The sequence below is a fragment of the Macaca mulatta genome, chromosome 8 (genome assembly GCF_049350105.2).
Source record: "Macaca mulatta isolate MMU2019108-1 chromosome 8, T2T-MMU8v2.0, whole genome shotgun sequence".
NCBI classification, from domain to species: Eukaryota; Metazoa; Chordata; class Mammalia; order Primates; family Cercopithecidae; genus Macaca; species Macaca mulatta.
Genome location: NC_133413.1, coordinates 149,842,047 through 149,856,237, shown reverse-complemented (window position 1 = coordinate 149,856,237; position 14,191 = coordinate 149,842,047).

Sequence of the window (14,191 nt, the reverse complement as noted above, 5' to 3'; positions counted from 1 at the left end):
CCAGGTTTTAATCTCACCCTGCGGATCCTGAAACTTGGCCTCTGTAGTCACGTGAGCCAATTTCTTAAAAGTCTACACACACATACACACACACAGATTCCATTTCTCTGGAGAGTCCTAATGCAGCATGTTTGCTGATGAGTGGCATTTTCACAGCCAGTGTCAAACCCACTTCTAACAAAGCCCGGGACATGGCCAACTCTCAGCTCCTGTGTTCAACCTTGACTACACTACTCATAGAGGCAATATCTTATAAAACCTTTGGAATATATCCTCATTTGCAGATGTGAAAAACTCAGTACCACATCACTTAGGAGACCAGCACAAGGTTACAAGGTTCATGAAGTCTGGGGCTATAGCTCCATGCCCCTTATTCCCATCACCCATGTGATGAAGGTCTTTCAACCTAATTGGAAGACCTGGGAGTCAGTTCCTTCTCCATTGGCAACTGGCCATGTTGCTTTGAGCAAGTTAAATAGCAAACTTGTTTCTTCTTCCAACGTACGGGCAATGGCTTATGGTGCACCTCAGTAGAGAGAGATCATGATAGTGCCAAATACAGTAAGTTCTTCTTCAAAGGTTTAATTTCTGACTTCCTTTGTTCTTTGTTCTCAAGATCAACTTCCTTGTCTCTTTCTCCTAGGCTACCTGGTCTGTAAATAACTTCTCCCACCAGTCCCAATCTAACTCACATCTCTTCCTTATTTGGAAAGAGTCCTCTTACTCCTGTAAACTGCCCCTCTGCTGAAACAGCTCTTCCTGGCTTTGCCGCACCCTGACATACCCAAACATGCCTTATACCATAATGGACAGCCTCTCCCTTCCTGCCTAATTAGCCACATTCAGTTTTAAACAGTAGCCAGTTGGGTCAGTTTAGATTGTGTGGTACGACTCCAGCAAATGGGGACAGGACACAGAAGCAGGGACTAACGGTTTTAGGGATAAAAACTGCTTCCCCCCTCCTTTATTCAGTGTTCTCTCACAGCAGTCAGAAGTGTGAGCAGCACCCTTCTGCAGAAGTAAATTTGCCTTGCTGAGAAAACCTTTGAGTGCTTGTTTTCCTTGTGACCCTGAGGCCCTTGTTTCTAATAGGCTTCCACCTTCCCAACCATGGAACCTCCCACGGTTGTCTGGGACCATAGTCCTCATATCCCCACAGGTATAGTGACAAAACATGGAAACACTAGGAATTAGAGACAGACATTCTGTCTAAGAGATTAACTAGAACTTAAATTCCACGAACAAGTCCTCAAATTCTGTAGTTACTGTTTAATTTTACAGCAGTACTGTAATGCTGGTGCCCAGTCAGTACTTTGAACTGAAGTTGAGTTGCAGGTTTCCTGGGGACAGTGAAGGTTCCTAATGGCCTCCTGTGTTCCTGCTGAGGCCCCATCATCAACTCTCATCCCAGGAATAGCTGACCTGGTTTTGTTACTAAAGGGGATACCTAGAGGCAACAGCGTCACATTTACTTTTCAGATTAAAAACCAGCATTAGAGAATTTCAGGCCAGGTTTTATGGCAAGAATTCTGCTCATCAGTCCCATAGGACACCTGCTATAATGTGGGGTTTTTTTTTTGGTTGAGAAAGTTACATGCTGAGGCTTTACAAAGATATCTACTGATAGATGAGTGACTACACCCATCACCATTTAATCCTCAGAAACCAAAAGAGCTACTGAATTAAATAACACCAAGAGGACAGGGCCCGACTCAGTGGGCAATGCCGTGGTAGCTATTTTCTTCATTATGCAGACAAAATGGAACGTCCACTAAAGAGTATTGTGTACCTTCCAGTGTAGAAGTTGACATGACAGCTTACATTCAGTAGAGAACCACACAAGACTTGGCTGTCTCTAACAGAATTAAAAGGTTAGAAATAGAAATTAATGGGGAGGAATTCAGTCAAGGGCTCCAGGAAAGGCTTCACTGCCTGGCTTTCCCACTTGGGCTCCAGACTGCCTCTAGGACTTAGCTACTCTCCCTATTGCACCTGCATGAAGCCCCTTGCCTGTCACTGATTTCTGTGATGGGGACCTCCCTAGGTTGTGAGGGCAGTCCAGGGTGCACCCATCTCTGCCCCCAACATATGTTTTTGAATAAATAACCCAAGCTTCACCATGGCTTCCAGAGCTGGGAATATTCAGTTCAAGATTCTTAGAGGACAGCCAAAGACTTCACAGGAGAGAAGAGCTTTTATGTCTGAAGGGACCTCTGGCAGGACCATCCTGAGGCCTTTTTCTGGATCTCACTGGTCAAAGGCTGACATGCTTGCCAACCCCTTATGGTGAAGGAGGCCAAGGACATGAGATCTAGTTAGGGATGGAGGGAGGGAGCCAGGTTTTCCGAGTAAAAGCAGAGTCTAGCAGCCCTGATCAACAGTCTAGTGGCATTTCTAGAAGCCCTGAGAACCTGTGCTCCCGGGCTCATGGACCGGTACTCTCATTTTCTGAGGAAGAGGTAAGTGTCTGTTTATATTAGCTTTTGATGTCAGTGTTATAGAAATCCCTAGCATAACTACAAGATTTGACATTAGAGTTTGGAGGGGAAATAAAGTAAAAGTTAACCTAAAGAAAATCAGAAAGGAGGATGACTGTAACTTAGAGTATGTAAGATAACTAGAAAGCACATAATATGATGTTAGAGTTAATTAGTAATTGTGAATACAATTAGTGTCCAGTTGAAAGCAAGTTGTTGTCTGAGGTGGTTTTTTTGAGACAGGCTCTCGCTCTTGCCCAGGCTGGAGTGCAGTGGCACAATTTTGGCTCACTGCAGACTCAACCTCCTGGGTTCAAGGAATTCTCCCACCTCTGCCTCCTGAATAGCTGGGACTACAGGTGTGCACTGGCACCACCTGGCTAATTTTTGTGTGTGTGTGTGTTTTTAGTAGAGACAGGGTTTTACCATGTTGGCCAGGCTGGTCTCAAACTCCTGACCTCAAGTGATCCAACCTGCCTTGGCCTCCCAAAGTTCTGGGATTACAGGTCTAAGCCACTGAGTCTTGCCTGAGTTTTTTTTTTGTTTGTTTAAAGGGACCACAGAAGGCACCTTCCGTTGGCTCTTCTTGCTCAGTCTCCCTGTGTCCCCTCCCTGCTGCTGTCTTCTCAGGGGCTGACCTCCCTGGTACCCGTCAACAGGCTCCAGTGCCCTCTGGTGTCTAGCTAAGGGGAGTCCCAGCAGGATATCAGAGAAAGGAACAGGAAAGAGGTCTCGGCATTTAAAACCTGGTTTCCTCTCATGATGTTGCCTTGGGCTGGCCAAATTTTTACAAAAATAGATTTGGATAAAAGCACTTGGATGTTAGTATATCTCAGATTAAAAAAAAAAAAAAGTAAAAATAAAATTAAGACGGAGTCTTGCCCTGTCACCCAGGCTGTACTGCAATGGCACGATCTTAGCTCACTGCAACCTCCGCCTCCCAGGTTCAAATTATTCCCCTGCCTCAGCCTCCCAAGTAGCTGGGATTACAGGCATCCACCACCACGCCCAGCTAATTTTTGTGTTTTTAGTAGAGATGGGGTTTCACCATGTTGACCAGGCTTGGTCTCCATCTCTCCTGACCTTGTGACCCGCCCGCCTCGGCCTCCCAAAGTGTTGGGATCACAGGCGTAAGCCACTGCACCCAGCTCTATCTCAGATAATTCTAGGGAAGCAGTGGTGAGGAGAAAGGGAAGTAGGAAGAGTCACAGTAAGGTAGCATCGCAGCTATCACCACTGCCATCAGCAGAACCTCAGGTCCTTCAGATGCCGCCTGGGATCAGAAGCCAAATTCAGAAGTCAGGAGCCTACTGGTTCATTTCTATCTGAGTGCTGCCCCAAGAGCATTAATGCCCCCACTTTTCTAGCCTAGAAAGCCCAGTGGTTTCTGGGCACTGGAGAAAGCCTTGAGGCAAAGCTGAAAGCTGCAAGCCTGCTGAAGGTGGAAGGCTCACGGGGGCAGGCGGTGGGCGGGCCGGGGGGAGACTGTCCAGCGCAGCTGTGGCTGAAGTCAAGAGTTGTGGTGGGGGTTTGACTGGAGGTTCAAGTGTGCTTGCCCCAGTGAGGGCACTGGGTAGCCAAAACAAACTGCTTGTTTCCATGGTTTCTTCAGCCTTGTGACCTGGCCTAATGGGAGTGGGAGACTGGGAGTGGATAATTGAGCATGTCATGAGTGGAGGGAGAGGAAGTTGAAAGGACTCGATGGAGAAAACAGATCCCGAAGGAGGGCTTGACTGAGGATCAGGAGGACTCTTCTGCACCTTTAATGCAGAAGAAACATGCCTGCTCAGTAAAGAGTGGAACAAATGCGGCCAAAGAGTCATACTGGGGGGAAGAAAGTACAGGCAGAATTTTACTTTTAAAAACATCTTAAAAATTATAAGTTGACATGTTGTATTTATAGGGTACAAAGTGATGTCATTTACAAATACAATCAATTAAATCAAGTTTAACATTATCACCTCAAATACTTTGAGAACATTTGAAATTTACTTAGCAGTTTTGAAATGTACTCTATTCAAATTGTACAATATATCCCAAAGAAAAGCTTATTTCTCTTGCTAATAGAGGCTTATGTACCCTTTGACCACCATCTTCCCATTTCCACTCCTGACCCCAAGATTTTAGATGACTCCAATCCACTTTCTGTCCCTACATGATTCTTCAACTGGCAGGAGTAACACATGAAAAGATAATTATTTTACCTCTCCACCCACAGCAATGTATGAGTGATTAAGTTCCTCTACATCGTTACCAGCATTGTCTGTGGTCACTATTTTTCATTTTAGCCACTCATAGGTATACAGTGAAATCATTGTGGTTTCAGTTTCCATTATCCTGAGGACTAATGGTCTTGAAAATTGTGTACTTACTTGCCATCTGTCTGTCTTGTCTACCTTTTTTGTTCCAGCTTTGAAATATAATTGCCAAATTAAAATTGCATATATTTAAAGGTGTATACCTGTGATGTTTTGATATGCATATACATTGTGAGATGATTAACTTAAGCTAGCACACCCATCACTTTACATTGTTACTTTTCCTGCATTAATATATAAGATATACTCTCAGCAAATACAACTTGATATATCCCCAGAGGTTTATGCTGACTGAAAAAAGCCAATCCCAAAATGTTACATAAGTGGAATCATAAGATGTGTAACATTTTTGCAATTAAAGTTACAGAAATGTAGAACAGATGAGTGGTTGTCAGGGGTTGAGGGAGGCGTAGGGTAGAAGTAGGTGTGGCAGTGAAGGGATAAGTGTGGGGTCTTGTGATGAGTTGTTTTATATCTCAACTGAATCAATGTCTATATTTGGGTTGTGGTATTGCACTATAGTTTCACACGATACTACCATTGGGGGAAACTAGGTAAAGGGTATATGTGATCTCTTCATATTTCTTATACCTGCATATGAGTCTGCAGTTACCTCAATAGAGGTGGTAATTTTTTAGAAAAGAGAAAAGTTCTGGTTATCAGAAAGGAACCAAAAAGGGACCTTTCCTTGAAAACTGGCAGGGGAAGGGGGCAGGAGAAATATCAAGTCATCTGTCAAATGCTCAGAAAGCTAAGCTTAGGGAATTTCTGTCTACTTTCATGGAAGCAAGTTTTTTCAAGATCTAGTCATATTTTGAATATTTCCAAAGCAGCAGCATAGGAAGCTAAGAGTTACATGTAAATGAATTGACTTCCTAGGGTTTTTATTGTGAGGGTTATCAGTTTTAAGATAATGAAGCAGATACAGAAGCACTAACTACATGTCCAAGGTCTTATTTAGTAAGGCAGAGGGGTAAGATTTGAACTCAGGCAATTAAAAATTCTACATTCTTCCCTGTACTTTGACAGGATCAGAAACAGGGCAGGCACGTACAAGGTGAACTGAAATGGAACATAGCTATGACCAGAACTCATACAGGGAGAATCAAGTGTTAGAAGGAGGTAAGCCTAGAAGGTGGGAATTAAGTTAGGGCACTGCTATAGTGAACAGGGAGAATGGGTGAAGTTGGTTTGAACCTGGATTTAAGCAGTAAAGCTGAATGAATATAGTTAAATTCAAGAGGTTTATAATTAGAATAATCCAGATTTGGTGATGGGTTAGATTTTTTTTTGAATGGTGGGGTGAGGAGTCAAGTAGAGGATTTCCAGCTTGATCATCTGGGTGCAGGGCACCACTGGAGAGAGGGTTGGGGGGGGGGGAGAGAGAGAGAGAGAAGGATAAGGGAGAAAGAACATGCAATTCATTTAGGGCAAATTGGGTTGGAAGGAACTGGAAACATTCAAATATGCAGATGCATACATGCGTCTGGAACTCAGTACACAGTTGGGCTGGGGGTGTACAACAAATTGGAAAAGGGTGGGATAGATATTATACCCAGGCAGATCATGCATCGTGGGAAGAAAATCTAGAATCCCATGGAACATGACCATTTAAAGGAGCATGGCGGAAAGAAAGTCAGCAAAGGAGATAAAGCAGCAGCACCCACCAGAAGAAATCCAGGAAAAAGAGTAGAAAATGCCTGGAGAGGAGGAATGAGAAGCACCAGGGTTAGACTCCAGCTGGAGAAGTCACAGGAAAACATGCAGAAGTAGCATCTGGGGTTGAAGACATCACAGCCCTTGGTGGAAAAGCCCACTGTGATGTGGTATGAATTTGGACACTAAGCAACCCTTCAAAGGTACTCTTTGAAGCCCTTGGGTGCTGTCTGGCCTCATGGTTTTGGAGAAAATAAAGCAGGAGAAGAACCATGTAGAGTCAAGGAGAACTGAAGAGTTCCAAGCCAGGATTTGTCAATAAAACAAAAGGGTTTAAAAAAAAAAAGCAATAAGAGACCAAGAAACTATCCTCCAAAAACATCCAGGAGATATCAGCAAGATAAGAACAGCTTCTTGGAAGAGTTTTCTAGGATGCCTCAGTATTTATAAGAATCAATTTTGATGTGAACAAAACTCACCTGGGCTCTATTTTCTCATAGAAGACAACTTTCAAGAGATCTGCTGTACGCTGCACTCACCCCATGATAGTTCCACTTATGCAAGTTGATCTAGGATCCATCCTCTTTCACCTCCAGATACCAGCCAAGGAATTCCACTTGGGCTTTGTCTGCAGTATCCAGCTTGGAACCAAGACAAAGGGATTTACATTCATTTCCTAGCCACAGCCTAAGAACCTTCCCCTGATCTTAAACTAGATTCCTCAGCAAGTAACCAAGATACCAATTGTTTCCTTCAACACTCACCAGCAGAGCACTGAGAGAACAGGTCTGCAAGCCCTTCTATCTAGGTTCTCCAGGTTTCTGGAGCACCATGAAGCCTGGACCCCAACCAGATGAGCAGCATAGCAAGACTGAATGGTCAACTGGGCCACCACCCCCAGGCCAGCTCCATTGCTGCAATGCTAGGAGTCAGACTTCCACTGCACCCTACCCTCCATTGCCCTACTGCCCTCTCGAGTTCAGTGCCTTAAGGGCTGGGAAAGAATCAGTGGCACTCCAGATAGAAGATGCCTCTAACTTCCTACAGAGGAAGTCAGTGTTCTGTCTCCCTAGCATCTAATGAAGGCTAAGAGATACTCTTCCCATGCCCCAAACAGCATCCTCATGAGGATCTGGCGCCTTTTCCCTAGGAGGGGAGTGACTGGGACTGAGATGGGTCTGCAGTGGGCAAGCCCTGCCCCCTATCCCTCAAGTGTCACTGGAGGCTAGAGACATGAGGGGGTGAAGGACACAGAAGTAGAAGCAGGACATGTCCTGCTGTAACCAGGAGCTAGTGCTTCCAGCATCTTCCAAATCATGGCTTCTATTCCACTGGGGACTGAAGGAAAGGTCAGAATACTGGGGACATTGTAATAGCTTTACATTATGTTTCTATTGATAGAGTAATTATGTATAGGAAATAAGTGATACTTATTCCTGATACAATAGTTATAGGCTATAACTTCAGAGACACTTAAAGGAAACACTAATTTCAAGTAAATGGTATATCATTTCATCTTTTACATTAAAAAGGATACATTTTCTCCCTACACCCACATCTGTACAAAGGAACCCATCAGAAACTGAAAGCAAGTGGGATGGGATTGAAGAAAAATTGCCAGTTTGTTTTTGTGACTTTCTCTTAAATGTCTATCATGGATGATTTCACCAAATTGAAGGCCGTACAGGAAAACACAATCAGGCTAAAAGAGATCAGACCACCAGACCAGATGCCCTCCCTATCTTTTGAGTACCTGCAGCACATGTGAGGCAGGCAAAGAGAAGGTAACAACGCAGAGGGTCAAGTCTATGAACTCGAGGGATCTTAACCTCTTAAAGTCCAAAATTCTAAGGGAGAACCTTCCCTCCAGACCAGGCTGCCCCACTGACTTCACCTTCAGTCAGCGGTCAGATCTGGATTATTTCAGCAGCAGTCCCAGACCTCTGCTCTTGGGTGGAGGGCGTTCGGTGGGAGGATCACTTAAGGACTTTGCCCCTTGAGAGGGGCCAGCTCTCAGATGAGCCATGATACATTTCATTGACAGCAGTGCCTTCTCTCAGGGAGCATGGTTGCCCTTCAGAGTCATGGCACCAGCAGGTGACCGGCCTTCTTCAGAGACAGGACCACTTATACCATTTGACTTGGGTGAGAAATGTGGTCCAGAAGCAGGCTAAAGGCTGTGGATTCTCCATTGGTAGAGAATCCATCTGTTTTGGAAGCCAGCAGAGCCATCCCCTTGATTCTTACCTGGGGAAGTGGCACCCCTGACTTTTATGCTTAGCACAGTAGATCTGCTACACACTGCTGCAGCTGCAGTCAGCTGACTCACCTGGCAGCCTTTACCTCATGGCCTTTTTGTTACCAACATCCAGGGCAATGATTGCTTCTTAAATGGAACCTCTGGCCCAGACTTGGTTGGGATCAGAGGAGCTGCTTCTAGCCTCACAAAACCATCCATTGTTGATTGCAAGACAAACAGTTGTCACAGCTGGGGACACCACTGGACCTCTTACCTACCCCTGCCTGAATCAGATGCCCAACAGCACAAGCGACTGGGCAGAGTACACAGAACCTGAACTGCAAGTCAGTGTCCACTGAGGACACTGCGTAGATCATCTGGACCTTCCTGGGCATGCATAGTGCTGTTTAGGACCTAAAACGGATTTCTTTGGCCTGTGCTACAAAAAGACCTTTAGTTACGAGTTCCAAAAGCCTGTGGCTTTTCCATCTCTGGACATCAGTGGGCAATGGAAGAATAATTGCCACTTTTTGCCTTTGAGTAACAAATCAAGGTTCTGCCATGGTGACACCTTGTCATTGGAGGATGCCTGAAGTCTGCTGAGGTCACAGACTCACTTTGATTTATTTTGGGAGAGGCTTCCAACTGAGAAGGAAGCCAGCTCGGCAGGTCTTTTGTGATTCTGCCATGAGACATGGAAAAAAAGTACTTCTTGTTCAAAAGCCACCATCAAATCCAAACAGACTATGTGGTGGGATACAGCTGGGGTGGTCACCTTCATGCTTACCGACAACACGGAGGCCACGGGAAGCGAGTGCTATAGCATGGGTGAACCTTGATACATGCTGAGCAAAAGAACCAAGACAAAGGCCACATGTGGTAAGATTCCATTTACATAGACTATCCAGAATTGGTAGCTCCACAGGCACTGAAGTAGAGCAGTGCCCACCTAGAGCTGGGGCAGAGGAGTAAAGGATGCCAATGGGTACAGGGTTCTAAAGTCAGGTAGTGGTGATGGTTTAACCGCCTCGCGAATATACTAAATACCCGAGTTATATATTTTAATTGGGCGAATTTTATGTTCACCCATTTAACATAAATGGTTATGTTCTGTTAACCTGTTAGATATTTTAGTTGGCCTTTACCAGTCACCCGAGGACTGGCACAGTAGACACAGAGAGGCAGTGGTATCCATGACAGAGGCTGCACGCAGGCCCAAAAGCATGGTTCACTCAACTCCTACAGCCTCTGTGGCCGGCAGGGTGGACCTAGTCTTGAGTCCCTGCCATTGCACCATGCCTCAAGGAGATGAGCTGGCTCCCTCGCATCACATATATTCAGTTGGATTCTTTTGAGGGGACAGCAATTTGTTCTTATGTTAATGGACACACATTCTGGGCATAGATGTGCCTTTCCTATCATTAGAACATCCAACCAAGAACTGCTTTTGTGGAGGGAGTTACTGAATGGCCTGACCCATAGCATGGGCTAATGTCGTATTAGCAGAGTCACTTTGTAGTGAGGGATGTGCAGGAGACTCTGGGACCGGCAGGTGGCATCACATGCTGCACCATCTGGACACTGTTGGCCTCAGAGCATAACAGCCTCCTAGAGGTGCAGCTAAGGCACCAGCTCAGATCAATCCTTAGGCATAGATCGTGCCATCCTCCTGGATGCAGAATAGGAACTGAAACAGATGGCTTTGGGGGGCTGCATCCCCCCAAGAGAGGGCTAATGGATCTGGGGGTCAACAGGTAAAAACAGAGGCCCTGCTTGCTGTAACTTCCAATGACCCCCATAGGGACCACATGCTTCCTATTCTTGCAGCTTTTGGCTCTGCAGGGTTAGAGTCCCTCAAAAGCAGCACATGCTTGCCAGGGAACCTGGCAAGGGTCCCATGGGACCTCAAGCCATGGCTGCTGCTTGGATACTTTGCTCAGTGTCTAGGACCGCCAGGCAAGAAAAAGGGGTCACCAGCTTGGTAGTGGCATTGGACCTGTCAAAGTTTTTGCTGTGACACAAGTTGGAAGAGTGGAGATCCTGTGAACTCAGGTGGCCCTCTGGGACACATCTTTGTTCTTCCTTGTTTGGTTGTGAATGAATGGAGTACATCAACACCAGCCTGAGAGAGGAAGGCAGCAGGGGCTCAGGCCCCTCAAGAATGAGGGTCTAGGTAAGCCATGGAGAGCAATACAGGTGTCAGAAAAGTGAGTTTGGAGGAATTAACTATAGCCTGGTTGCAGAAGTTGATCTTGGGCCACAAGAGGTGATCACCTTCCTCCTCCTCCATTGTCCTTCCTAAATGCTGAGGTTCCACCACCCTCACCACCCCCAGCACCCTCCAGAAGAAAGGCCAACCAGTGGCTGCAAAAAATGATGCTCTGCACATGTGGAGAGATGGACCCATGTGGCACAAAGTGATTGGCTGTGGCAGCCACAGAAGTGTACACCTTGGATCACCCTTTAAGGTATGTGTTCACCCTCTAGGTGAACGGTTGTCTGACAGCCTCTGGCTCTCAGCATCTTCAGAGTTCTTCTCAGCCTCTGAGTTGGGGATCTATTCCTCCCGGGCAGGCCCTGCTGACGACTGAGTGTGGTGGGTACTAGGGCCTGGCCTTCTCTGCCCAGTGCAGGGCTCTCATAGGGCAACTTGTGCTCTGGAGTTCCTGTCATCTGCCTTGTGTTCTGGGCCCAACTAGGAGGGTGAAGTTGGTGAGGATAAGGAAGCAAGTGATGTAAAGAAAGGGGAAAAGCAATGTGATGCAGTTCCACTCTGGCTACCCTGTCTTGAGGAGGTGTAAATTGACATCCACATTGCTCAACGGGTGCATTCACTGGGCCTAGAAGGGTCACAATGAGTAATTGCACTTTTGAGTTATCCATGGAAGAGAAACAAGAGTGCATCAGCCTGGACTCTCAGCTTCCTCTCTTCACAGGTCAAGGCTTATCCTGTGAAGAGTTGCACCCTGCACTCTAGCCCCTTCACCATTTTCCTGGAAACCCAGATCTCATTTCGTGGTATGATGTTTCAACCAGGTCTGAACACAGAAGGGCAACAAGCAACAGGCCAGTTTGTCACCCAAGACAGATGGTCAAAAGATCCTAGGTGTTCAAATTGTGACCAACATGCTATGCCACCATAAATAAGCCATCCTGTGAAGTCTCATAAGTGGAACAAGACCATGTCAGAAGCAAGCAACTGCTCACGAAGCCTTCCCTTCAAAAGGGATGTCTTAGCCTTGCTTCCTACAGTGACCAGTTGATGTGCCCCATACCTGCAGCCATCGGTTTAGCACCAAAACAGGCAACACTCCCTGGTGTGGATGCTGGAGAGCTCATGGTGTGGTCATTAGGTGCCATATCGAGACTAGCTTCAGGAGAGATGTCTCAGCCAGAGATAGGAGAACATAGAATAGCAAGACGTGGGGTAGAGTCTCATTACCTACTTGGAATAGGGGAACATTCAGGCCAAGGTTCCAGCTTCCTTTCTTCTGAGCACTATCATGCCAGCATCTCAGTGTGAACTTCTATGGACCCCTTCTCTGCCTGAAGGCTTATGACTGAGAATCCTCCTTTATTTTTGGTGCCTTCTGGAGTCCCCTCTGGTCTGTGTCCAGTGAAGCTGGGTATGTAGGACCATCCCAGGACAGAGATCTGGTGGTGCAAAAGTATCAGGAAGAAGCCCTCACCCTGCACTGGCATCAGTGGAGTCAGTGAAGACCTGCTCCCACAAGTCTTTCCAAGAATCAGTGAGGACTTTCTCTCCATTGTAAGAGCTGCATGTATGTTCTGAGGCACTTGTCCTTCTCTATGGGCTCTGCTACTGTGAGTAGTGCTAGTGAAATACAGAAAAATGAAGTTAACCTAGAAGAATCCTGACTTCATTGGATAAGGTAATCGTGGGAACACATTCCTCTAATCACAATAGCTTTCACATTTGACTCCTCTCAAAGATCTGCCCATGAAAAGATGCATGTATGCCATAAAAAAGCATCTCATTTCCAAATTCCAAATTCCAGCATGCCTAGGGAAAGCAACTCAGTCTGGAAAAGGGTTCTGTTTGGTTTTTGCTCTAAGTACTTAAACCTTCAATGACATCCATCCATTTACAGAGCCATGAGTTACCCAGCTTTTGGAAGGATATATGTTCTTGGTGAGGGTCAGAAAAGGTACATTCATGGAAAGGTAAGACTCATTTTATGGGACAGTGATATGGTTTGGCTGTGTCCCCACCCAAAATCTCACCCTGAATTGTAATCCCCATAATCCCCATGTGTCTAGGGAGAGACCAGGTAAAGGTAATTCAATCATGGAGGTGGTTTTCCCCCATGCTGTTCTTGTGATAGCAAGTTCAAGACATCTGATGGTTTTATAAGGGGCTCTTCCCCCCTTCACTGGGCATTGCTCCTTCATGCTGCCTTGTGAATAAGGTGCCTCACTTCCCCTTCACCTTCTGCATGATTGTAAGTTTCCTGAGGCTTCCCCCTAGCCATGCTGAACTGTGAGTCAATTAAACCTCTTTCCTTAGTAAGTTACCTAGTCTCAGGCAATTCTTTATAGCGGTGTGAAAAACTAATAGATAGCATTCTTTCTGCAGAGTGGGTAGGATAGACATTTGCCTACTGAAGAGGAGCCAGGGACCTTTAGACCTCTAAGTATACAGATATTCTTCCAAGGAAGATGGAGAAACATTCCCCGAGTTCTTATGTACCATCAGTAGAAGTTCTTCCAGGAAATCTGAATCAGGTTGGCCACAGTGTGATGCAAGTCAAATCAAAGGCAGAGTGGCACCTCCACAGTCTCAGCTATGGGGTAATCAGCTTTTCATGGGCTCTAGCGGGCCATGCTACAGCCCATGTCACAGCAATTGGTCTCAAAACCACACTGGTACTCACAGTATCCCTCCTCCACTTTCTCTGAGTTTCCCCTGACCCTCAGCCACAGCTTCTACTGGACTTACTGGCTTAGGTGGTATGAGCTCACTTTGACCTTTGAGAGGTGTGAGCCTCTGGTAGTCATACCTTTCTCAGGCTGGGTTATTGCACTTGTCCACTCACCAGCATAAGTGGGATGGGTGATACAAAAGTCTCCAGGTAGATCCCCTGAGAAACACATGCTTCCCTCCCTTTCCTCTTTATAATGGCAGCTCTACCTACCTGTACCTGATCATCAGAGCAGTCACCTCCCATCATCCTGGTGATACCTATTCTTGCCTGATGGTCCCTGGATACAGAAGTCCCAAGTACCTGAGCTGTTGTCATTGCTTATACTTCAATGGGACTCTTGCTTTATCCCTTGTCAAGAATATACCCTTCCCATTGGGACTGGAATCTCCAATCCTGCAGATCAGAGTTAGAGAAGGTAAGCACAAAGTTTCCCATGAGTCACAGGGAATGACAATAAGTGGGGCTACACCTATTACTACCTGTTGGTTTCCAGACCCATGTGTGCTTTCTACTGGGGTAGAAGGCCATAAAGAGTTCTTAAAGCTGAGCATGCAT